General features: G+C 40.3%; 1 protein-coding gene and 1 pseudogene across 1 annotated transcript in view; one reads left to right on the top strand and one right to left on the bottom strand.

Annotated features, from left to right (window-relative positions):
* The window catches only part of GALNT18 (polypeptide N-acetylgalactosaminyltransferase 18), a 366080-nt gene that overhangs the window by 227358 nt on the left and 113576 nt on the right, over positions 1-25146 (top strand). The window lies entirely within an intron of this gene.
* On the bottom strand, positions 7448-9201 carry LOC110077146 (small ribosomal subunit protein eS6 pseudogene; annotated as a pseudogene).

The following is a 25146-nucleotide window of genomic DNA, read 5'->3' as shown; positions in this document are numbered from 1 at the left end:
CATTTAGTGCTTAGATGTGCTTGGTGTGAAAAACATTCTCTGTTAGATAATTAACTCTTCTACTGTATTGTTACTGTTTTACATTCATAATACGTATTTCACCCTAGTACATATTACAGTTCAGTTGCATATCTTTCCTTCTGTCTCTATTTCTGTCTAAGGTACATTTTCTGTGAGACCCTGTCAGCCCTATCACTCCCTATCTTAGTCTACATGTTTAGCCCTGTCACATCATATCTAACAGACTCCTGGCTGACACCTGTCTTTTATAGTAGCCTGGCTGACTTAAGATACATTTTCATTGGTTGCAGACATATTCTATTCAAATACCATATTCTGCTTTTAGCAAACATATTATAAACATTCATTTACACATTCTGTCTTGGACAGACATATATACAGTATATGGCTTTTGGTTTTATATATATATCTGTGACGATTCTCAGTCATCCAGGTGAGGTTATCTGGAAGTTGAATCATGACAACTGAACTTCTTTCTTATTAGGTAGAAACGTTTTGCTACTCATCCAAGTAGCTTCTTCAGTCTGAGGAGAGTTGTTAGGAGACTCCTGATATATCCTCCATGCTGGTTTCTTCCCCCTGGTTTGAAGAGGGTCGTTAGATGCAGAAAAGATGGGAAGGGGGAAGTGAAAATCCCACTTCTGCAATCCTTCTCCAACCATTGTCATGTGTTGTTAACAAATCTTTCTGATCAGGACCACACCCACCAGAAACACCACTGTTAACAACTGTTAATGACCTGTGACAATGGGTGGAGAAGGACTGCAGAAGTGGGATTTTCACTCACCCCTCCCCATCCTTTGTCCATCCAACCTCATCCAGCCTGTTAATGACACAAGGCGTCAGGTTAGAACTGGGACACCTTCCTTGGAATTAGATGAAAAGGAGAAATAGAGTTGGCGATCACTAGCATATTGATCACCAACTCTAGCATATTAAACCCCAAACTCTGGGCAAGCTCTCCCATAAGTTTCATGTATATCTTAAATAGCTTGAGGGATACCAGAAGCCAATAGCCAGAGCACTGAATGTGAGTCCACCACCACCAATTTCTGAATTCTTTCTGGCAGGAAGGACTAAAGCCACTGTAAAAAAGCCTCCAAATGTCCATTTCCCAGTGTAGGTCAGACTCTGCCCTCTGATGACCTTTGGCCTTCACAATAAGGAAGCCACTTGCCCCCCCAGTATCTACTTCATTTGCCAGGAACAATGTCCTGTGCTGACCCTTTGGCTGGTTGAGCATTCACTGCTTTCCTCTAGCAAGCAGAAATGTAGCCTTTTGCTTTATCTATAAAACTTTGAATAGTAGGAATTTTTATTACAGTTATTCAGAACAATCCCATTTAGATTCATATGCATTCAGAACTATCAGAACATAGTGTTATTTGGTGAATGCTGAATATTTCTGAATCTGAATGCATATCCCCAATATTTTGTCCTGGAATCTTTGGATTGCATTCTGTTTGGAAACAGCATGGAGAAATCTATTTGAAGTATTGTCCCAGATAGAGGTACATCATGTAATAGTTATGTTTGTGTATTACCTATGCATTATATTCTTCCAGGGCAAGTATGCCCTTAAAAGAAAATTATCAGCTGGGCTCTCACCCATCATGTAGGTTGTCGGCAAGCACTCATGATGCCAAGAGCAGCACTAATGAGCCGATTAGCATATTCAGTTTTAAAATAAATTGTATCCCGAATGAAACAGAATTTAAGCAGAAGGAAATGTGTCTCCATGTGCTGTTGGCTGCTAATGAGCAGTTGTGCTTCTTTAATCATGACTGGAAAAATGGAGATGGATTTAGGTTTCTGATTCATTAGTGCCTAAGATTTTTTTTCTCTCTGCTCATTTCTGGCTGCTTTTGTGCATCTAAGGTCTAGTAATTGCCTTGCATTGGAAAACATAGTGAAAGATATAATGTAACGTAATATATTAAAATGCAACCCAGCTGTATTGAAAATGGTTTCATTTTTACCTATTAAGACAGTTGCTGTATTCTCAGATATTTGCCATTAATAAAACTGCAACTAAACAGCAACTATGAAACATTAACAGCTGTTGTTAAAAGCCAATTTAAGTAGAAACAAGGCAGTTTATCTCTTTGTAAAACTGGTGTGTAATGTCTGAAGAGCATTTTTTTTTCAGAATTAGGCCCTTACATCATAACCCATAAATCAATTAAATGGGAATGTTGGATGTAAACCAATCTAGCTTCATTGACTCTAATGGTATTAAATCAGTTTATATTTGGGTATATTTCACAGGCTCTAGACACTAGTTTAGTGCTTGTTCATGCCCTGAATGTGAGATGCAAGTTCTTGAAATGGGATTATAGTGAGGAACAGAAACATTGTTTAATCAAATCCATAAACTTTGTTTTTACAGTATCACATTTCAAATGTACAGTGGGGTCTTGACTTACAAACGGCCCGAGTTACGAACATTTTGACTTACGAACCGCTCTCATAGGAAAATATAGACTTGACTTACGTACTTAGATTTGAGTTATGAATTGAAAAAAACTGAAAAAAACCCACGTGGGAGGCAGAGAAAGTGCAAAATTTGAACTTTCAGTTAACTGTTGGCCAGTGAAAAGGGTGCCTGTCTGCTTCCTCACTCCTCCCGGCGTTTAGAGAGTGGATTGGGAGACAGTCTTCAGACTGCCTGGTACTGTACTGCCTGGACTGTATTTTCCCTGCCTTCCCTGAACCTTTCTTGACCTAAGAAAAAAAGAAACAAAATATCCCCCTCTAGCAGTCGAAGGCGGAATAGCAGCTTCCCATTAGTTTCTATGGATGGAAAAGAGCAGATACAGATCAAATGGTTTTCAATGCATTCCTATGGGAAATGCAGATTTGACCTGCGAACCTTTTGACTTGAGAACTGCCTTCCAATACGGATTAAGTTCTCAAGTCAAGACCCCACTGTATATTTGTAAAAACAAAACAAAACCTATGTATTTACCATAAACTGTTGCCTTCCAAATAAAGCCTCCCTCTTCAGCTGAATGCATTGATTTTACACCTAGATTTTCCCTATCCTCTATCCTGTTCCGAATCTAGTCTTCACCTAGAAACTGTTTCCTCACAGGGAATGTTACCATCATAATTAGAACATCATCCCTCTAAAGATACGTATCTTCTGAGGACCAACCACTAGTCAGGAGTAGGCTAATATACAATTTCCAGGATTTTGAAGTCTTACACTAGAATAAGAGAATTAATTTAACTTCTTAAAGAAACTCTGCTTCTCATGCTGTAATATCTGTTCACTGAAATATCTATTTTGAGATTTTAATGTATTATAATGGGACACCATCTGTTCTCAAATCACATCTCGATCCCACCTCTGGACTATTCCCTGGACTCTTGCCTTTTTGGTCCTCAAACAGAATTAAGATAATTGCTCTACCCTGCTGGGATGTCTTCATAACTTTGTATTACAGAATGGTACAGTATGACTTTTGACCAAATTCCGGGAGGCAGTGGAAGACAGGAGGGCCTGGCATACTCTGGTCCATGGGGTCATGAAGAGCTGGACACGACTTAACAACTAAACAACAACAGTATGACTAGTTTGATCTGTTGGAATTTTATTTACAACCTGGCATACTTTCTGTAGTTTGTATGACTGGGAAGAACTTTTCTGGGCTTGGGTGAGTGTATCTGTCTAGCAGTAACCAATCATTCCTTCCAGCTTTTGAGATTCAAAAAGAACCCCACCTTTCTGCTCTATCCCTCTCTTTTATTGATTGGTGACAGCTTGTTCATTGCTGTTGATCTGTTCAGTTGGTTGCTAGGTATGTGTGCAGTGAGGAAAGCAGTATACACACATGTGTAATTTTAAGTAACTGTAAGTAAAGAAACTTTTTTATGGTTATTGTGGGTTTTTCGGGCTCTTTGGCTGTGTTCTGAAGGTTGTTCTTCCTAACGTTTCGCTAGTCTCTGTGGCCGGCATCTTCAGAGGACAGCACTCCCGGAGTTGGGTCAAATTCATGTTGGTAGCTTCGATGACACTGTCCAGCCATCTCATCCTCGGTCGTCCCCTTCTCCTCTTGCCATCACACTTTCCCAACATCAGGGTCTTTTCCAGGGAGTCTTTTCTTCTCATCAGATGGCCAAAGTATTGGAGCCTCAGCTTCAGGACAATGTAAATGTGCTGTCCCCTCAAAATAACACAATACACAGCCATTAATGTCTAAACCACTGGCAACAAACACGAGTACACCTCTAAGTAACAATGTCAAAATGGGGCCCAAGTAACTGTTTTCCCTCCCTGGAGTCATGAGACCCGTTAGTGTCACAAGTCTCAGCTGTGAAGGGGGAGAAGGTGTTATTGTTCTCACTCTCTCAGACTGGTCACTGAAAGTTCCACATGACAACACATGGTAATGAACTACCTCAGGATCTGAAAAAATGAATTGTTGCTCTACATAAAGATGGCTTAGGCTATAAAAAGATTGCGAAAACTCTGAAACTGAACTGCAGCATGATGGCCAAGACCATACAGAGGTTTAACAGGACAGGTTTCCCTCACAACAGGTTGACCAAAGAAGCCCGTGCTCTGTGTCATATCCAGAGGCTGACTTTGGGAAATAGACATATGAGTGCTGCCAGCATAGCTGCAGAGGTTAAAGGGGTGAGGGATTAGCCTGTCAGTGCTCAGACCATACACCACACACCGCATCAAATTGGTCTCCAGGGCTGTCATCCAAGAAGGAAGCCTGTTCCTAAAGGTTTGCTGCAGACAAGCAGACTAAGGGTATGGATTTCTGGAACCATGTCCTGTGGTCCAGTGAGACCAAGATAAACTTATTTGGTTCAGATGGTGTCAAGCGTGTGTGGCAGCAACCAGGTGAGGAGTACAAAGACAAGTGTGTCATGCCTACAGTCAAACATGGTGGTGGGAGTGTTCATGGTCTGGGGCTGCACGAGTGCTAATGGCACTGGGGAGTTACAGTTCATTGAGGGAACCATGGATGCCAACATGTACTATGATATACTGAAGCACAGCATGATCCCCTCCCTTCGGAGACTGGGGCGCAGGGCAGTATTCCAACATGATTAACATCCCCAAACACACCTCCAAAATGACCACTGCCTTGCTAAAGAAGCCGAGGGTAAAGGTGATGGACTGGCCAAGCATGTCTCCAGACCTAAACCCTATTGAGCATCTGTGGGGCATCCTGAAATGGAAGGTGGAGGTGTGCAAGGTCTCTAACACCCACCAGCTCTGTGATGTCACGGAGGAGTGGAAGAGGATTCCAGTGGCAACCCGTGAAGCTCTGGTGAACTGTATGCCCAAGAGGTTTGAGGCAGTGCTGAAAATAATGGAGGCCACACAAAATATTGACACATTGTGCATTACTTTGAGGGGACAGCACATCTACACTGTTATACAAGCTGTATACTCACTGCTTTACATTGTAGCCAAGAGTCATTTCTTCAGTGTTGTCACATGAAAAGACATACTAAAATATTTATGAAATGTGAGGGTGTGTACTCACTTCTGTGATATACTGTATATATGGGTATGAACCAAGTCTAAAAATAATAAATGTTAAGTTTAGTGTGCCATGAATTCAAATCAAATCAGATCAAAACACAATGAAATTATGTGTGTAGAGAGAGTGAGGTAGTCCTCTAATTGCTGTATTATATAGCCAGATGAATGTTCAGTGATCAGCTTAAGTCACTGGTAAAAGTAATTTACCAGATACATTAAGCATTGTAAATATATGTGCTGAGTAGGGATGGAAAAATGCTTACCAAATTCCCCATTTTTGTGATTTATTCTGTCTTGATAGGATGGAACAGCTCAACAAGAAATTTTTAAAGCACCATAAGATTGCTTGTCTGGAGCCAAGAATTTTTCAGTAAATGATCCTAATGATCTGCATTGAATGTGTCCAGTTTCCTTTCCATTTGAGAACCCTACCCACCAGCAAACAGAGCAGGCATAGAAGAACAGGCTGATAGTTAAGAAAGTCATAAATAACCCCTTTAGGTTCTTGAATAAAGGGCCAGAACTATTCGTTTTGTGCAATTTGGCAGTCGCAAAGTTTTGTTTAAAAAGGGTTCTTATTTGTGTGTATGGGGGGGGACCAGGCAAGATTGTACATAACTACTTTCTCACCAGTGAGTGAATTGTGATGAAAGTTCTATGAACTTTCTTGCCATCCTCAGCAGCAAAGAGAAGAATGTTGCAGTTCCTTATCCTCCTAGGTAAAGGTAAAGATTCCCCTTGACAATTTTTGTCCAGTCATGTTCAACTCTAGGGGGCGGTGCTCATCCCCGTTTCCAAGCCATAGAGCCAGCGTTTTGTCCAAAGACTGTCTTCCGTGGTCACATGGCCAGTGCAACTTAGACACGGAACGCTGTTACCTTCCCACCGAGGTGGTCCCTATTGATCTACTTGCATTTGCATGCTTTCAAACTGCTAGGCTGGCAGGAGCTGGGACAAGCGACAGGAGCTCACTCCATTGCGTGGATTCGATCTTACGACTGCTTGGTCTTCTCACCCTGCAGCACAGGCTTCTGCAGTTTAGCCCACAGTGCCACCACGTCACCGTATTCTCCTAGGTGAGCACAAAACAAGTGAAGATTCATAGGCATAGTGCTGAGTGATCATAAAAATTATCATGTGAATGGAGCCTCTTGGTGTTTCCCTTTACTATGGAAGGAGCCCATACTTCTACAGCAGCCAAAAAAAAAAAAAAAAATCAGCTCATCCAAACAGATGCAATGTATGTGATGCCGGGCATGTAAACAATAGCAAGGCAGAATGTGTACCAGTGAGAAAATGCTGGAGGCTGAAGCACTTTTATGTATTTTAAATGAGGCAAGATCAAGCTGAATGATAAAGATGGTCTATGGTAGACTCTGAACTACTTGAATGACATGAAATCAGCACCTTTGAAAATAAAGTGCTCTCATATCAAAAATGGATTCTGCAGCATAAAATGTAATGCAAGGTGACATGTACAATGTGAGGACAGTTTTGGACCCTAATTCTAAATGACATGAAAATGCCCAATGGGCTCATACATCATTCCCACTGTCAGTTGTGTCAAAAGTGAGGACCTAAGAGACAGGGGATGGAGTAGAGTATTGTACTATCAGTCCTTGTAGATGCTATTAGAGCAGCATCAGGGACGCTTTACGGCGTGATTACTAAGATCTGATACAGACATTCCTAAAGGAAAGCTCTCGTACTAGTTTGTGAAGAGGTTGTCATAGGTATTCATTACTGAATACCAGTACTGTGGAGGGGCTGGTGATAAATGTTCTCAGGAATACAGAACAGATCATTTACATAACATTCAGGAAATTTAAGAGTGAATGCCTACAACTTTCTTCAATCAAGAGGTTATCTTCTGTACTTTTCAATCAACAAAACCATGTGCAACAGTCCAGAATCTAATTACATATATATTTTCTTCTGCTTCTGGCTTGATTCAGATTTAGATGTCGAGGCCCTTAGAAAAGAAAGTCTATGCCTCTTGCTTATTTCTTCTTGCTGTTTTTCCTTTGCCTCCTTCATTCTCTTGACCACGAGCTTGGGATACTCTGCAGCTTCTTCTTCACTCTTCTGGGTACGTCCTTATTCTGCAGAACTCTGGGAGTTATCTAACGCTGGATCTTAGGTGCTTTGGTCCTGGTCATCTTGCCTTCCTTGATCAGTGATTTTCCCACAATGTACTGACAAACATCATCTTCTTTGAAGAGATTAAACAACTTCCGGATTCTGCTAGCCCTCTTAAGATCCAGGCAACAAGGTACAGCAGTGTCACTCAGGCCAGGAATAACTTTTTCACCTTTCTTTACAGTGATCAGGTTCAAGAAGCTACATTGGCATCATCAGAACAAATTTCCGTTTCTTTTCTCCTTGGGCGGTAACATGAGTGGCCCTTACTGAGGAGCAAGCAAACATGGCCATGAGTCAGGACTTTATGTTACATACTGCTATAAGGCAGCAAGGATTTGTGTGGAAGTTCTACTTGTGATTTCCAGGTCAGGATTTCACCTGCATGGTCTGAAAAGCTAGTAGTGGTGAAAAAAAGGCTAGATATGCATGGTTTGCTGGAAGTCAGTTCATATCATTTTTTTCTTCCTTCCTTGGATCTTCTGGACGGCTAACAAGCGCTGCCCAGACGTCATTACTGCCTGCTGAATGCCCTAGGAACATGACAGTCTGTTGGGACCAGGGAATTTATGTGGAGAGAGAAAGCAAATTTGTGCCAAAAGTGGATTGGATATTAGTTGAAATGGGGCAAACAATGTCAAATGGAACCGATTCCACTTTACCACTGTACTACCATGAACACACTGGTCCTAATTTTGATAGCTAAACAAGGTTAGTCCTGGTTAGTACTTAATTACAGACCACAAACGAGATAATGCTAAGGATTTATAGGCTAGGCTAGGAAAGATGCTTGAAGCCCTGGAGAACTGATGCTGGATAGAGTTGACAACACTGGGGCTAAATGGTCTGATGCAGGATGAGGCAGTTTCTTGTGTTGCTGAGAGGAAGCAAGTTGAAGAGGTCTTTAGGGCTGCAGTTCTCAATATCCTGGTAAATAAGCCTAGCTGAACAAAATGGGACTGATTCAGAACAAATGTATGTATGATTGCAAAGGGGAAAAATGCACTGAACTTTTGTCTCCCTAAGAACTTAACAAACATAATTGTGTTTTTGCTTTTGTAGAGTATAAGGCTATCAAATTGCCATTATGCCTCTAGGTATAAGTTGCTGGGCAACATAAATGGGGAGGTGCTGTTGCACTCCTGTCGTACTTCTGGCATTCCTAGAGGGATCTGTAAGGACACAGTGCTGGCGTAGATAGGGCCTTTGTCTAATCTTAAAGGAGGTCTTCTTTGTTCTTCTGTCAACCATAACAACAACAGAAAAGGCAAACCAAAGAAGGGAGAAGGGGAAAGGAGACAAGAGTAAGGGAAGGCAGTAGGGGGTCATTTACACTATGCCTTTACATTCAGCTGAATATAGTAGTTCTCTGTACGCTTTGTGTGCTTCTGATTGCTGGCTTTCAATTGCTTGTGTCCAGCTAGGCTACAAATGATGATAGGTCTCCTACCTTTGGAAATCAACATGACTTGAGCAGCCACCACACCTCCTTCCATAACAACATTGAGAGTAGTTGCAGAAACAGGTTTCATTACTGAGCAATAGAACTTTTAAAGGGCCAGCAGGGCTACTAGCATAAAACAAGTAAGCCCCTGGTCCCATGAGGGAAATGTTTTCTAGTTCTTCCAATATTTTCCATACCTCTGTTGTACTGAATCGTGATCACATGGTTTATTTCCTCCTATTGTGAATCATTATTTATTTACAATATTTTTATTTATTTATTTATTTATTTACAATATTTTTTAGCCGCACCATTGCCAGTGGCTTCTGGCTACACAATGGTGCCGGTTTATTTTTTAATTTAGCCCCTTGATTAATATATATCTTTTAAAAAATAATATTTATCAATACATTGATATATCAGAAACAAGTCTCTGTCTAAGGTGAGTAAATGCATGAGCATGCTTGACTCCACCCCCATCCACACAGCTTTCCTCCTTCCCTGTGCAGCCACAGCTATCGTTTCCACCACCTTTTATTTAGGTCGCAGTGGAATCCCAAGCAAGGGGAAGGTGGACTCACACACAGGGAGTGGAAATTAGAGGGAATGTTGATCAGGAAGGGGGTTCTATTTAGGAAGGTGTCCCTCTATTGCACTGGCTGCTCCTGCAGAAATGCATTGCACACATTGGACTTGGGATAGCCACTCAGCAGTACTGGCGATCCCCGCCCCTCACATGACATTGGCATAGCAATGTTTCAGTGTATCTTCCCATGGGGGATGATGTTACTCACCAGTAATGTAATGGTGATAGCCTCTGGTGACATACGTTTACCAATGTACTGATGTATCAGGCACAAAAATTAAAAAGAAATAATGTGGGCACTGCAGGAATGGTGGACACCTTCCTGGCTTTGTTTCTGAAAAGAATCAGGTTAGGTTGTGCACACAGGCAAGCCCAAGAAGGAATGTGTGGGTGCAACAAAGATACAAAATAACACAACTCCCCTGGCAATGAGGAAATGTAGCGCAGTTACACAACCGGCCAGGAAAATGTCTTGATCTTGACTCTGTGTCATGTGATCAGGGGGGAAAGTAACAAACTAACCAGGGGATAACGAGAGAACATTTTCCTCATGTGACCAGGCCCTAACTCTGGGTGACCGGAAGTTAATTTCATTCCCTTATTCCTCAGGGCACCTCCCTGTCTTTACTGGGAAGTGCAGAGTCCCTCCTCATCCACCAGATCGAGGACCGCTTGCATGTGGGCCAGACATGATGCTGGTTCTTGAGCCTGCTGGCCTCTCAGCACCTTGCCTGGTCCCAACAGACCCAGATGGCTTCCTCCAATGAAACCAGCACCTCCTCCCAATCTCCAGTGTCAGGATCATTCCTGCAGACCATCTCTCAGCTGCCCTTTGACCTGGGTGGCAGCAACAGCACCTCCTGAGTCTTGCACCCTCCCGATCCACCACATTGCCCCAACAATGATCTGAAATGTTCTCAAGTAGTTTTCAAATACACTGAGCAGCTTGTTTTAAGTCCAGGGGTGACAGATGAAAAGCTTCTTTAAAGAATTTCTCAGAAAGTGTTAGCCTACCTCCTCTCACTGCTTTTATATAGTTGTGGGGTTTCCTACCTCCTTTTCCATGGGGATTAACTGTGTTGCTGCTGCAGAGAAGGCAAGAACTAAACATTGTGTTAGAAAATAATTACAAGAATTGAGTTTTCTCCAACCTCTGCTGGAATTAATTCATCCTTCTTAAGAAAATAGCCTCTCTAATAGCAGGCCCACAAACCAAAGCACTTCACATACAATGCAAAGAAATCATGAAACTCTCAGGAACAAACAATATATTGTAACCACAGGGTTTTAGATTATAATTCTTTTACTGTTGGCTTTTCAAAACTTCTATGTTTCTCTCCTCCATCATCTTTTTAAAAGTCTCTTTCCTAGAAGCTAAGCAGGAATCTGAATCAGTCCTGAAGTTTGCTATAAATTATGGACTTGGACTTGGTATTTGCCAAGTTCATTTCTTTCTGTCATGGAGAGGTTTAGAGGGCTCTAATTTCATGTAAATGTTCACTTATGCTCTTCTTACTGGTTGTGATTTCTGGCTTCAGACGATTTTGACAAGGTCTTACTCGTTCAGAATCTCATTTATTGTGATTTTGTATCCTTTTATAAAAACCCCTTTGTTGATTATCTTATCACCCATTTAATTATCCATATCACCATGACTGGCTGTTGTTTCAAACAGAGTAGATGGCAGTGTGGTGGTGATTGTTTTCTTCTGCTTAAATATCTTCATATCAGGAATAAATTAGCTGCTACTTTATTTTTAAGGATCAGCAATGGCAGAGCAGTTCCATGAGAATATACATAGTCCTTCTTCTCTACTCATGAAGGCAGGAATGTGATCCCAGAAACAGAATCCACTCTTTCTGTGCATCCAACACTATAAAATGCAAATAGGGTGCTCACATGTTCTCCTTTAGAGAGGACTACCTTCTGTTTTAAGGCACCCTGTATTTAAAGGACTGTCCAATCCAAGTCTGTGAAGGTGAGCAGATGTCTTGCATTGTTTACACCTGGCTAGCCAGCTCAGCAGGTGCCTAGTTTGTGTGATCACAGTGTTCCTTAAAGTAAAATTTACTGAATTTTATTTTAAATTATACTAATATTTTCTAAATGTGCAGCTGTAGGTGCAAATTTACATGTCATTACCCTTCTTTTTAATTTTCTTCTTTAAAAAAATACTTAATAAAAATACAGAGAACCAACATACCAAAGGAATATACCCAAACTAGCAAAGGTTACTGTATCTCTTTTTGCCAGGCTGGACAAGAAGTAAGTAGACCTGAAAGGTTAGTAAAGAGCAATGCATATCATCTTGATTACAATACTGGATAAAAGGAAACATGTGATTGCAAAAACAAAACAAAAGACAACACAACAATTCGTATTGATTGCATGTGTAACAATTTATAGTTTCTCCATTAGTCCTTGGACCACACCTTAATCTGTCACAAATTTACTTCTTCACTTTCCTTCCATTTATTTGCTATCATTAAACTTGCTGCCAGATCTTTGTACAAAAGGGACTTAGTATGTCCTATATAAAGAGATACAAGGGGGTTCTGATAAGTATTGAACCTTTCACAGAAAAAAATGAGCTAGGAAGCTGTAACTGCCACACTATTCTACATATTCCCCCAGGAAGTCAATGCACTTGCAACATCTGTCCTGCAGTTTCTTAAGTCCCTGCAAATAAAATGCTTCCGATTGCTGGTGTAACCGCTTATTTGCAGCATTAGTTGCCTCCAGAACACTCCCAAATCATTGTCCCTTTAGGTGTTTTTTGAGTTTGGGGAACATATAATAGTCAGAAGAAGCCAGGTTGGAAGAATAGGGTGGATGGGGCATCACTTGAAAGCCTAAGGAGGTCAGTTTTGCCATTGTCTCACCTGCAGTGTATGATGAGGTGTTGTCATGCAACAGGATGACACCTTTGGAGAGCTTTCCTCGATGTTTTCCTTGATGTTTTGCCTCAACTTTGTCAATAAAGTGCAGTAATACTTTGCATTGATGGTTGAACCCTGTTGGAGGTAGTCCACCAGCAGAACTCCCTTCTTATCCCAAAAACCTGTTGCCATTTGCTTCTGCACTGACCTTTGCACTCAGAACTTCTTTGGCCTGGGGGAACCACTGTGCCTCCATTCCTTAAACTGTTCCTTTGTCTCAGGATCATAACAGTAGATCCATATCTCATCACCAGTTACCAGTTTGCTCAGGAAATCTGACTCATTTCTTGCAAAATGTTCCAAAACACCCACGGATGACTCCACATGTTTCCTCTTTTGTTCGGTTGTCAAAAGTTTGGGGATCCACTTTGCTGCTAGCTTTCTCATTTCCGAGTCGTTATGGATAATGGCACCAACTCTCTCACGTGATATTCTGAGATATATAGCAATACTTTTGGCTGACATTAGGTGGTCATCCATGATCATGTCATGGATGGCTTTCACTTTTACAGGCACAGAGACAGAAACAAGCCTTCCACTGGGTTTCTCACTTTCAACACTGAAATGGCCAGTTTTAAAATAGACAACCTGACGTTTAAATGTTGCATATGAAGGGCCACTGTCACCCATAGTTTGTGACATTTCATCATGGATCTGCTTTGCACCTTTCCCTTGGATAAACAGGAACTTGATTATGGTCCTATGCTCTTCCACATTGAACTTTTCTGGAGGTGCTGCCATGTTCACTTTGGACCTGAACACAAAAGATAAGTTAAAATCATAGGTAGTTGATTTTTGCACCATTGAATACAGACAAATTGGCCAATACACCCTGCAATTTATAGCTTCCTAGCTCAATTTTTCTGGAAAAGGCTCAATACTTATTAGCACCCCCTCATAGAAGGCCTGGTTTGCAAGATAACTAAATTACCCTAAAGTTGCAAAAAAAATACTGTATTTTTTGCACCATAAGACTCACTTTTTTCGCACAGAACAGGGGTGTGGAAAGTCTGTGCGTCTTATGGAGCGAAGAAAACAGATTATATTTTCCTGTTTTCTTCTCCTAAAAAATTGGTGCGTCTTATGGAAAGGTGCGTCTTATGGAGCGAAAAATACGGTAAGTATGGAAATTGACATCCTACCACTCCCAAAATGGGATGATTGATAGCTGGATTTCCATCTCTTGCTCTCTATACCACCTTGGTAACTCTCAGCTTGAGGTCAATCATGCTACTGTGTTGTGGCATTACCCCTACAGTGATCAGAGAGAGAATTGCTCATCCACAGCCCTGCTAGTTCAAATGGTCTGAAGAAAGATTGAGCGTATAGTTATTGGTGTCCACTTAATTCCTCAGTTTGAAGAACCTACCTCCAAGGAAGCTACTCTGTAAATGTGCTTGTGCCTCACCTCCTTGGCTGCCTTTGAAACTTTGCCACTGGCCTATCTTCAAAAACATCATCTACCTCTGGCCTGTGTTTTGCTGTCCAGTCACTGTGGGACATCAGAACTCAAGATGACCTTAATGGATTGAACAATTGGGTAAAACAAGCAATATGAGTTTAAGCAGTGGAGAATGTACAATTTCCTATATTTGGGCAGGAAAAATCAGATGCACGGGTATTGAAGGTGTGATGACTGGGTTGACAGTAGTACATGTGAGGAGGGGTTAGAGATTTCAGTAGAGCACAACCCAGCCAGTGTTATATAGCACCAAAAAGGGCTAATGCAATACTAGGCTGCATAGAGAGAAATTTAGTGGCCAGATCAGAGGCAACATATCTTGAAAAGCTTATTCCTCCTTCTCTTTCTCTTTAATTGCCAATAATCTCTCCTGCCACGTGATATTACCCATGGCAACAGATTGCTGCTAATGAAAAAGTTTCTGCTTTGATCCTGTGGCTGACAGAGCTTATGCACAATTAGATAGATTGCATGTGAGTTATGTGAGCCCCAGGATTGAAGCAGGAACTCTTTAATTACCATTAATCTATTCCTGCCTGTAACATAATCTTCCTTATAGTGACGTAATTTACACTGTAGGTCGAAACATTTCAGCCTGATAAGAAAGAATCTGCCATGACTCATCTTCCAGATAACTTCACCTGGATGACTGAGAATCTTCACAAATATTTTATACTGTAGGATTTGGTCCACTGTATACAAAATGGGTCTTTTATTTTATATCTGTGGAGCAGGAAGGTATATGTACTAGACAAGGATTGGCTATTATGTCCAGCTGAATTTGTGAACTCTCTTTCATATTGGTGTTGCTGCACCAATTGTACCTGCGTTGGTAATGTGCATTACATAAATACAGGTGGACAAAAGTACATATTGGAAACATGTTCATGCTCTACAAAATTATGCTCCTGTCCTATTCATCAAAATAGTTTTGGTTCCCAATAGAGACATTAGAGTTAATAATTGAATTGTGAGAGAAAGACCAGAAGATAAAAATGTGAGGAGCTCAAAGATTATATGATTTCATTGTGTGCCAGATCACATTTTGTCTAACATGCAAGGATGTTAGTTTGACAACATCTCAGATGACACTGTTCACCTTCCATTTTGCAGTGGTGGCTCCATCTGTACAAACTTTATTTCAAATATTTTCTTATGCTGGAATAAGTTGTAGTCTTGTTACTGGCCTTGTTTGCAACTGATATGGGCTAGTTTTGCTGTCTTGCCTCCTTCAACCCTAAGAAAGGATAAAGCCCATATCTCATAGTGATTTGTTGCACCTTTGACCTTGCCTCCAATTTATTTTTAAAATTTTTGCTACAAATTTATTTTATATCTCAAGCTGTATCAGAGTTGACTGATGAAACTGACAGGAAGTTTGCTTTGCTAGAAGTACATGGATTTTTATTACAGTATTATTATTCAGCAACACAGGAGGTGATATTTGGGAACTGAAGATTGTTTGCTACTCTAATTGCACTGGAACAAGATAAGATATTGCTTGTAAAATTTTGTTTTGTTTTGCTCATTTTGGGAATGTCCACAGACTGTATCAGACTTTAAGAGGATTGATTAGATTGTTTTCTTCCTCTGTTTTCTTGAAGACTGCGCACTGATTAAATAGCAGCTGTGCTGTTCTTTCAGGTAATTTTGTGCTTGGTTGAGAGCGCGAGAAAGGACCTATCTGGAATGAATAAGGTTGTGCAAAATCTGAGTGTAATAAGGCTTCAAACAGGAAGAGGATTTGTTGCACTTTAGCCTTGCAAAGTGTCTTTTCTTTTCTTTTCTTTTCTAAAACCCACAATGTTCTCCTTGTTTTGATTTATATCTTGCAATGAACTGTTGCAAACCACACATTGCTTTTAAACTAAGAAGTAATGTGAAGAATTATTGCAGTGTGTGCTTTGGCATTTCATTTCCTGTCATGAAGTGTCAGGAAAGTGGGTGATATGGGCTGTGAGGGGATGCCTTTCATGTGCCCCTAGTGGATGCTGCTCTGTACCCAGGGTACATCCTCTCTCTTACTGGGTCTTCATTCTTCTTTCCCATCTGCCCATATGTTTCCCTCATCTGCTGTTGAAGCCTCTCCATCGTTGCACACATTGACTGTGTGTGGTACCACAACAATATATCAGCAAAATGACCTGAAAACCATGACCAAACCTAAGCACAGATTCTGGCCTCATTTTAGACTCATAGCAGCCCCCTCTAACACAGTGATGACATGGAAGAAAGGGAGTATGGTATTATTGTGAATTATCACAGCCTCTGTCACCCCACTGTGGTGAATGTCAGCTTAGAAGTTAGTGTGTCACATAACATATGACCCAGACAAGATCGGGAAGAATGTGATGGCTGCTGGTATGGCTACACCTGTTAGGTTCCTTACCATGCTTGTATGGCAGTGGCAGACTTTTGTGAGAACAAAAATGGGCAGAGGGGTAAGAGGTGTGGAAGGGGCTTGCATGAACTACATGGAGGGGGGGAGGAATCAACAGAACAACTGTCAAGGTTTCAAACCTTGTGTGTTTAAGACGGTCAGAAAAATTAAAGGGGGTGCAGGAAAAGTTGCAGTACAGGGGAAATGGTTTTAGAACTTGGAGCTTGGAGGAAAAAAACAGTTTACAGAAGTCATTTTCTCTCATTGGCTTTGCAGGCCTTCAGGTTTTTCTAAACATGGGCAGAGTAGGGTCAGTCCAGAATATTTTGCTTTCTCACCACCTTGTTTGAGTCAAAGTACTTTGTAATCCAAGCTGTCATGACAGCCAAGGCAGGAAATCCGGCAGACACTTGTCCTCTTCTCTCTCAGTAAAAATAAAATACAGTCGTAGCAAAGTAAATAACAATTGCTGCCATTTCATGATACCAGAAGCAGCAATCTTATTCTGCCTGATGACAAAGCCAGGTCTGATTTGGAATTAGCAAACTGAACTAAATCTTAGGCTGTTTACTCGTACATACAGTCTGTAGGCCTTTACCGCAGCTTGTGTGACTATGAGCAAGGATGTTGCGAGGCCTGACAGAAATTTTATTCATCCATCCACTTACATTGTTTGTATGCTGTGTCTCTCCAAATAGAGGACTAAAGTTTATGAGCTGATTATACATGTGATTTAGTTTGTAATGTGCCCAGGCTCTCCAGCTCCCAGTGAGTAAAAACACTTTTCCTTTCTAAAATTATGTTGTCATTCTGGAGGATGGAGAGTTTTTTCCCCTTCTTCTCATGAAACTTCACAATTATCTTTTTTTTCTTTTTAAACATGCTTTAAGAATTGTTTTAAAGGGATTTTATTTGGTACTTTTAAATAATTAATAGGTCCATTTTTAAAAAAAAAATAATGTTATTTATTATATTTGTAATTGTTTTAATATTTGTGTTTTTTTTCAAAAACTTTTTATTTTTTAACATGAGGGGTGACAAAAAGAAAAAGGGAGTTGGGATTGATGAGGAAGAGGGGATACAATAACATACTGATATCCAATCTATACCTATTGCCATATCAAGGTTTTAAGTTATTCTATTTACTCTTTTCTGCCTTGTAGATAAAGTTCTCATTTCAATATATGTTATTCAGCTGCTGCCTGTTGATTCAGTCCACTTGTTAAATAGATCCCATCTTTCTGTTGCCTTTTGCAGGGGTTGATCTTTCATGACTTCTGATAAGATATCCATTTCGGCTATTTCCCGTATCTTTTCAGTAAGATCTTCTTGTTTCGGTACTGTTGGGCTTTTCCAATTTCTAGCATATATAATTCTAGCTGCCGTAACAATATATATAACTATGTATTCCTTTGACTTATCTATATTATTGGGTATCATACTCAGTAAAAACAATTCTGGGGTTAATGGCACCTTACAGAACAATATTTGTTGTAACATAGCATGTACTCTTTTCCAGTATTTTTTCGCTACTCCACATGACCACCACATATGATAATAACTTCCCACTTGTGTTTCACATTTCCGACACTTATTTGATACATCTGTATACATCTTTGACAATTTTTCTGGGGTCATGTGCCACCTATAAAACATCTTATATATATTCTCTTTAAAATTAACCGATCTTGTAAGCTTTATGTTATTTTGCCATATTTCCAGCCATTGATTAATATCAATGTTATGCCCTATGTTTTGTGCCCACTTGATCATAGATTCTTTAACCGTTTCATCTTGAATTTTAATTTCCAGCATATAATTATACATTTTCTTAACAACTTGTTCTTTTGAACCCAGTAAAAGTTTATCAAAAATCGTTTGCTCTGATTAGAAACCTTCTGTTTTATCTTTTGTATATCTAGATTCTAGCTGTGCTCAAGGCCACCAATCTATATAGACATTCTGTGACTCTAGCTCCTCTTGTGTTTTAAACTCCGTTCTAAACTGCTTGAGTCCCTCTACAGGGAGACAGGTGGGTAGAAAATTAAAGAAACAAATGAAGAAACAAACCAACCCTGCAGGCATATTTGATATCTGAACTAAATAGTGTGCAGCTAACAAGAGTAGATTTGGGAGGTGCAGTGGGATAGAGCAGTGGTTCTTAACCTTTTTGAAAGAAACGCCCCCTTGAGCCATTGAGGAAGTTATCATCGCCCCCCCTCCCCGCGGTGATGAGATCTTATTTATTTATTTATTTATTTATTTATTTATTTATTTATTTATTTATTTATTTATTTATTTATTTATTTATTTATTTAAGACACTTAAATCCAATGACCCCTGAAAACAAAATTCAATTGCAAGAAAATGAAATGCCCCCCAAAAGTAACATTTAATGATTTAGTTGCAAGTGAATTTTAAGACGCAAAAAGAAATATAAAAAGGGCATAAAAACAAATTCAGGAACTAAAAATTTCAAGACAAAAAGTCTGAAACTAAATTAAAATTGGAGGAAAATATATATTCATGCACAATGTAAAAAGGCTGCAGCCATCTTCACAGGTTTGGCTTGCTCCAGCGCCCCCCTACCGCCCCCTTCTGCTTCAGCGCCCCCACACCGCCCCTTTTTGTTCTACCGCCCCCCTGAAAAATGAAATCGCCCCCTGGGGGGCATTATCGCCCACGTTAAGAACCACTGGGATAGAGGGTGCAGTGGTCCCTGTTTTGAGAGCAAAGGGAGAGTGTGTTATATTTATTTGAAACACTGATGTACTGCGTTGTTTCAGTGATGTTATGGTTCTCTTCAAAAACTGAAATAACAATAAGCAACACAAGTGCAAGAAACAATAGATAAAAGTGCAGTCAAGTTCAAAATCCCCAAGATCGCAATTTTTTTAAAAAAATACCAGAGTGCAGTGCAGACTTCTCATGTTTTAGATGGACTTCTCATGTTTTAGATATAGGATTGTTCTAAGCAATGAAGAGAAGAAATTTGAGCTCTGGGAATTAGATTGTGTTAAAGTAAAGTAATTGGAAATGAAAATTAATTGGAATCTAGCTGAGGCATTGTCTTTTTAAATTTGATGCTGCACCATGATTACTTAGAAATGCAGTTTTGAGAACTTCAGATTTATTTGTTGTTTCTACAAAAGGAAGCAAGTCCATTGATTTTATTGGACCCGGCTTCTGAGTAAACTTTTATAGGATTGTACTGCAAGTGTCTGAGGTCTTACCTCAGATCCAAATTACTCATTACCTTTCGTCTTTAACTCTGGCCTTGAATGTAGGAAACGGTTTGTTTAAATTATTTTAAAATAAATTTTAAAGCAGTGGAAAGGGGGGAAAGTAAATTTGTCAGGTCAGCAGCATCCCATTCAGGGCCAAATCAGAGCTTTAAAATGTCTCAGAGTAGGTTTGAAAGATGGGCCAGGCATGGATTGTGGGAGAGCTGCTTCTTTAGTACATGAGTATAGTAAAGTGCCTGAGGTGAATCCAGGGAAATGATATCAAAATCCAAGTGAAACCTGGCTGACAAGGTAAGCCTAAAAAGCAAGTCCACTTTTTTGGTGGCCATAAAGATGGCTGTCCATCAGCTGCGTCAGTAATCACCATTCTTTCTAGTCTGCACAGAGCATGTGGCTTTACATACAGTCAGGGACTTGGATCCAAGCTATCTAAAAGAATGCTTCTCCCTCGGTGAGCCTGCCCAGGCAGAGTGCAGTGTAATCAGATAATCAGGGATGGCCTTCCTCTCAGTCCCACCACCCTCACAAGTGCTCTTGGTGGGGACACAGGAGACTATTTTCTCTGTTGCTGCTCCCAGACTTTGGAACTCCCTCCCACAGGAGGCCAGGCTAGCCCCATCTTGTCTGTCCTTGTGCAAGCTGGCAAAGACCTTTCTCTTCAGACAGGTTTTTCCTTAATGACTGGTGGTCTGAGAGGGATTTTAAATAGATTGTTGTACTCTGTTGTCTTAAATGTGTTTTAATATTGATTTTATTTACCATTTCAATATAATATTTGTTTAAATCTTTTTAAATATTTGTATACTTACTATTTTTAGCTTTTAAATACTGTACTGTTTTTTAAATGATGTTAGCTGATTTGGGACCTTTTAAGGAGAAGAGTGGGATTTAAGGAAGGAAGGGAGGGAGGGAGGGTGGGCGGGCGGACAGCATACAGGGTTTTCTCCCCCAACTCCTGCACTGCTGCTGGGCTTGTGGAAGGTACCCTGTCCATTCATAGGGAGTTTTTTTTCCAGGCTAGCAGTGCTGCTGCTCCTGCTGCTAGGATATGTGCAGAAGAAGATATACAAGTCATAAAGCTGGTGCGCCCTACCCTGTCTTCTCCAAAACATACTCACTGGCTGTTCCTTATTTCCTTTGCTTCTGGCTTCATGGAGCATCAGTTTTGTGCATGCACATCACATATAAACATCTTTACACATGTAAGTCCTGGCACAAGCTGGTGCACAGGATTTAAAACCATCTCAGTTAGGGGACACACACACACAAAATTGTTTTTCTTCAGCCTGTTCTCCCTGGGATTTGTATCCCTAACTGAAGATCTGAGGAGAAACAGTGTGTTTCCTGAAGCTCCAGCTGGTGCCCTGAGACCTGGTAACCTTCTTTGCAGCCTAGCCCTTCAGAGTGCAAGCTTCATTGCATGCTCTGTTAGCCACTGTGGGGGAAAATGGCCATTTGGTTGGAAGCGAACCTCCTCTTCCACCAATCCTCTTTTTTTTAATTATGCTCTCTGCTTCTCTCATAGGCTTACTAAGTTCATCTTCTGTTTCAGGAGGAGAAAGAGTAGAACCTAGATTTTTTGTTTTGTTTTGTTCCTAATATAACAAAGCCAGCCTTCGTTTAGGTATTTAAGACAAATTGGTTGAAAAGAAGAATGTTTAGCCGATGTAATAAAAGCAGCAAACAAAACAGTACTTGAATTGAGGCTGAACAAATAATGATCCTTTTGAAGGTATCGATCTTGAAGTCCTTGAGATTGTGTGCTGTGTTTTCCAGTAATGCCTTGCCATTATGTATTGAGCATGTGTTTCTACTTAAATATTGAAACGTTACCCTAAATGGAACATCTTTAAGTTGACAAAGCTCTGTACAACATATTTAAGCTATTTTATCTGAACATATTGATACAAGCACAATAACATGGGGAAAAATCATGCCATTTTGCAAAAGAAAAAATGTGTTATGCTAGAAGTAATTGCTGCTTTTTGGAGTAAAAAAAAATTTCGTTGGGAAGAATTGGCCTGGAAACTGAAGAATAACATTTGGACATCCTTGTTCACGTATCAATTATAAAAATTCCAAGAAGGCCCTCCCAGCTTACCTTGAACATGGCTTGGGCTTGTTTAATAATATTCCATTTCAAATGTTTTTCATCAGAATACTAAAAAAGCCCAACTTGTCCTAAACTATGAGTGCTTTTATTTTCAAGTTCCCCTCTCTTACATACTCACCCCACACCTAACACACTAAGTGAGAAATCCAATTATTTTCTGTTTGGCTAATTCCGGTAAGTTGGTTCATGTAGTCGTTTATATGGGATGTGTGGCCTAATTGTCTTCAGACAAACGCTGGCTCCACGGCTTGGAAACGGGGATGAGCACCGCCCCCTAGAGTCGAACACGACTGACTAAAATGTCAAGGGGAACCTTTACCTTTACCTTTATGGCCTAATATTGAGACCTGAATTGTTTTTAATCAATATAGAGTGATGAGGGAAGTTTTCGTGGTATAAAAGTGCTTAGGAATAGTGCCAATGAAAAGTTCCTTGTTTTAGGCCACACAATGCCTGTCTATAATGGAGCTAAGCAAAATGCTCAGCAACATTAGAAATGTTTCATTGACAGCCCTGTCTTTAGAACTCACCATTTATGTATTGGAAGCCAGCATCTCAAATATGTACTCTCCCTTTCCATTTGCTGCTTCTTTCTGTTCTTCTGCTTCACTGTGGTCTAACTTTAAGCAGAGGAGACCCTGTACACTGAACAAGGAGCACAAACAATAATCAGGACTTGTTTTTTCATATTAATATCAGGGCCATTGACCGGGCCAGCAGGCAGTCACATCTGAAGGCAGCAACCAGGTAGAGCAAGTACATAAACAGGGACAACCCATTGGAGGACCACATGTTGCATATCACAGAGCCTGCCATTCCTCCCCTGAGTTAAGCTACTGCCTTCAGTTGTGGTAGGAGATGCTATCACAATGTCAGGTTGAAGTAATCTTCTTGGACAGGGGCCATCTTATCCTTCTCAAACAAACAAAAAAGATGGTTGTTGTGGGTTCTTCGGGCTCTTTGGCTGTGTTCTGAAGGTTGTTCATCCTAATGTTTCGCCAGTCTCTGTGGCCGGCATCTTCAGAGGACCGCACTCTGTGCTCTGGTGTAGTTTGCTTGGGAGTGGAGTATTTATGGTTGTGAGATACGCTTTTGTCCTATTCAGGGGATGGGTGATTAGTGTGTCTTGTTGTGGGTGTATTGTATGATAAGGAGGAGAGATTATCTGTCACTGTGATTGATGGGTGTCATTAGCTGGTCTTTTGTGTGTAGTGATCCCCAGTCCTTGTGGCTGGGTAGAGGTTGTTGGCCTTTTCAACACTGTATTTTTCAGAGCTGGAAGCCAAGTTTTGTTGAGTTTCAAACTTTCCTCTTTTTTGTTGAAGTTCTGCTGGTACTTGTGGATTTCAATGGCTTCCCTGTGCAGTCTGATGTAATGATTGCTGGTGTTGTCCAGTATTTCAGTATTTTGAAATAGAATTTCATGTTCAGCTTGTTTTAGGGCATGTTCAGCTACTGCCAATTTTTCTGGTTGTTTTAGTCTGCAGTATCTCTCATGTTCTTTGATTCTGGTGTGGATGCTTCGTTTTGTGGTTCTAATGTGTACCTGGCCATAACTGCAAGGTAGCCGGTATACTCCTGCAGTGGTGAGCGGGTCCCTTCTGTCCTTTGCTGACCATATCATTTGTTGTATATTTGTGGTGGGCTTGAATACTGTTTGTAGGTTGTGTTTTTTTTTCAAAAGTTTCCTTTTGAAAGGTCTTTTTCTTTGAAAGGTCTTTTTCTCTCAGAAAAGACCTTACACTGGCCTGCTATAGAACCCTAGTTTAGGAAGGGCTCACAAACCTCAACAAGAGGTTACTTGGTTAAGGTTAAGCATGCTCAATGTCAGTACAGTTATAATAATAAACGATCAGTAGAGTCAACTATTAAAGGAAAACAAGAGTTTGTACTGGAGGGAGGAATACACAACTGAATCTGAATAAGTGAAAACCTGAGGGAGCTCAAACATTTGCTTTTTCCTACAACCATTGGTCAGGCCAAGAACATATTTTTAAACATATTTTTGAATGCTCCCTTTTTTTGAAAAAAATGTCAGTATGCTGAAAATTATTGATTCAGCCAGTTTTGAACCATTTAACCAAGGCATGGCAGTCGTTTATATCTATAGGAGTTATTGTGTATGAAGAAGAATTAAGAATGGCACATCCAACTGCACTTTGAAGCCAGTTAGCCCATTCTACCAGCCCAGAATTCGACAAGGAATATTGTGGTTTCTGAAAGACTGACCATTTTTATTTGTGATAAGGTTTTGTGGACTACAAATCAATGCTCTGGATCCATCTGATGTGCTGAAACATGTTAGTCTTCAAGGTGCCACAAGACTCTTTTGAATCTGCTGCAATATACTAGCAGCTCTCTCCTTCCCGGAAGTTTACAGATTTGTACTGGCAAGATCCATTGTCTGTGTAGGTCAGTCCACTGTGTGCAGAATGAAACTAGGTTGGAAGAGGGAAGAACATTCTTCAGATTGCCTTCCGAATACCAGCTATCCACTGGTTCCTCCCAGCAAATAAGAGGAAACTTTCTGGATGCTAGTTTCAAAGAAGGCTCTGCAGTTTTGTAACTTTCAAAGTACTTTTTTTGAACTGTTATTTATATTGACTGTTTCCTTTCTGATACTGAGTATCAATTTTTGTATCCTTGCTAAGTCTCTCTGGGGCTGCTTTTTCCAGTTGAAAGTGATGCATCAATGGATTGAATGAATGAACTCAGAAATGTGCTGCACATTTCAGACACTGAAGAAGAGCCACATGTGAATCTACTTCTGATAGTTTTCACCAAAAACAGCATAATCATATAGTCATTGGGTCAGTGTGGATATATGAGAACAAACTAGCTATATATGCAATTTGTGTTGATTACAGGAATGAGCACCTACCTCAGGTTCTAATCTATCCCAATTCCAATCATGCACTGCAGTCATCACATGTGATGTTCATCCTTCTGTGGGGATACCAAATTAGCACCGTCTTACCCTTTGATCTTGAGGGCTTAGAATTGTGTAGTAGTCTTGTTATGCATGTAGGAATGAAGGTCACATTAATTAAAATTTGATAGTTCCTTGTTTTCTGTGATGGAAAGCAAAAAATATGACACAATATTTATTTTAAGAACTCAAGCAACTTATAAATAGAGGTGATTAGAATTTTTTTTCCCCAGAGGTTTTGACCACAAGCTCATGCTGAGTGACATGGTCCAGTATAAATAAATTATGAAGGTGCTGCTTTTGAACACATGGGCCAGTACAGCTTTGCAACCATGATTTTCTGACAACTGGATGCTTCTTCCAATGAATACAGCAGCAA

The sequence above is a fragment of the Pogona vitticeps genome, chromosome 1 (genome assembly GCF_051106095.1).
Source record: "Pogona vitticeps strain Pit_001003342236 chromosome 1, PviZW2.1, whole genome shotgun sequence".
Lineage (NCBI taxonomy): Eukaryota > Metazoa > Chordata > Lepidosauria > Squamata > Agamidae > Pogona > Pogona vitticeps.
This window is presented reverse-complemented; position numbering and strand designations above follow the sequence as displayed.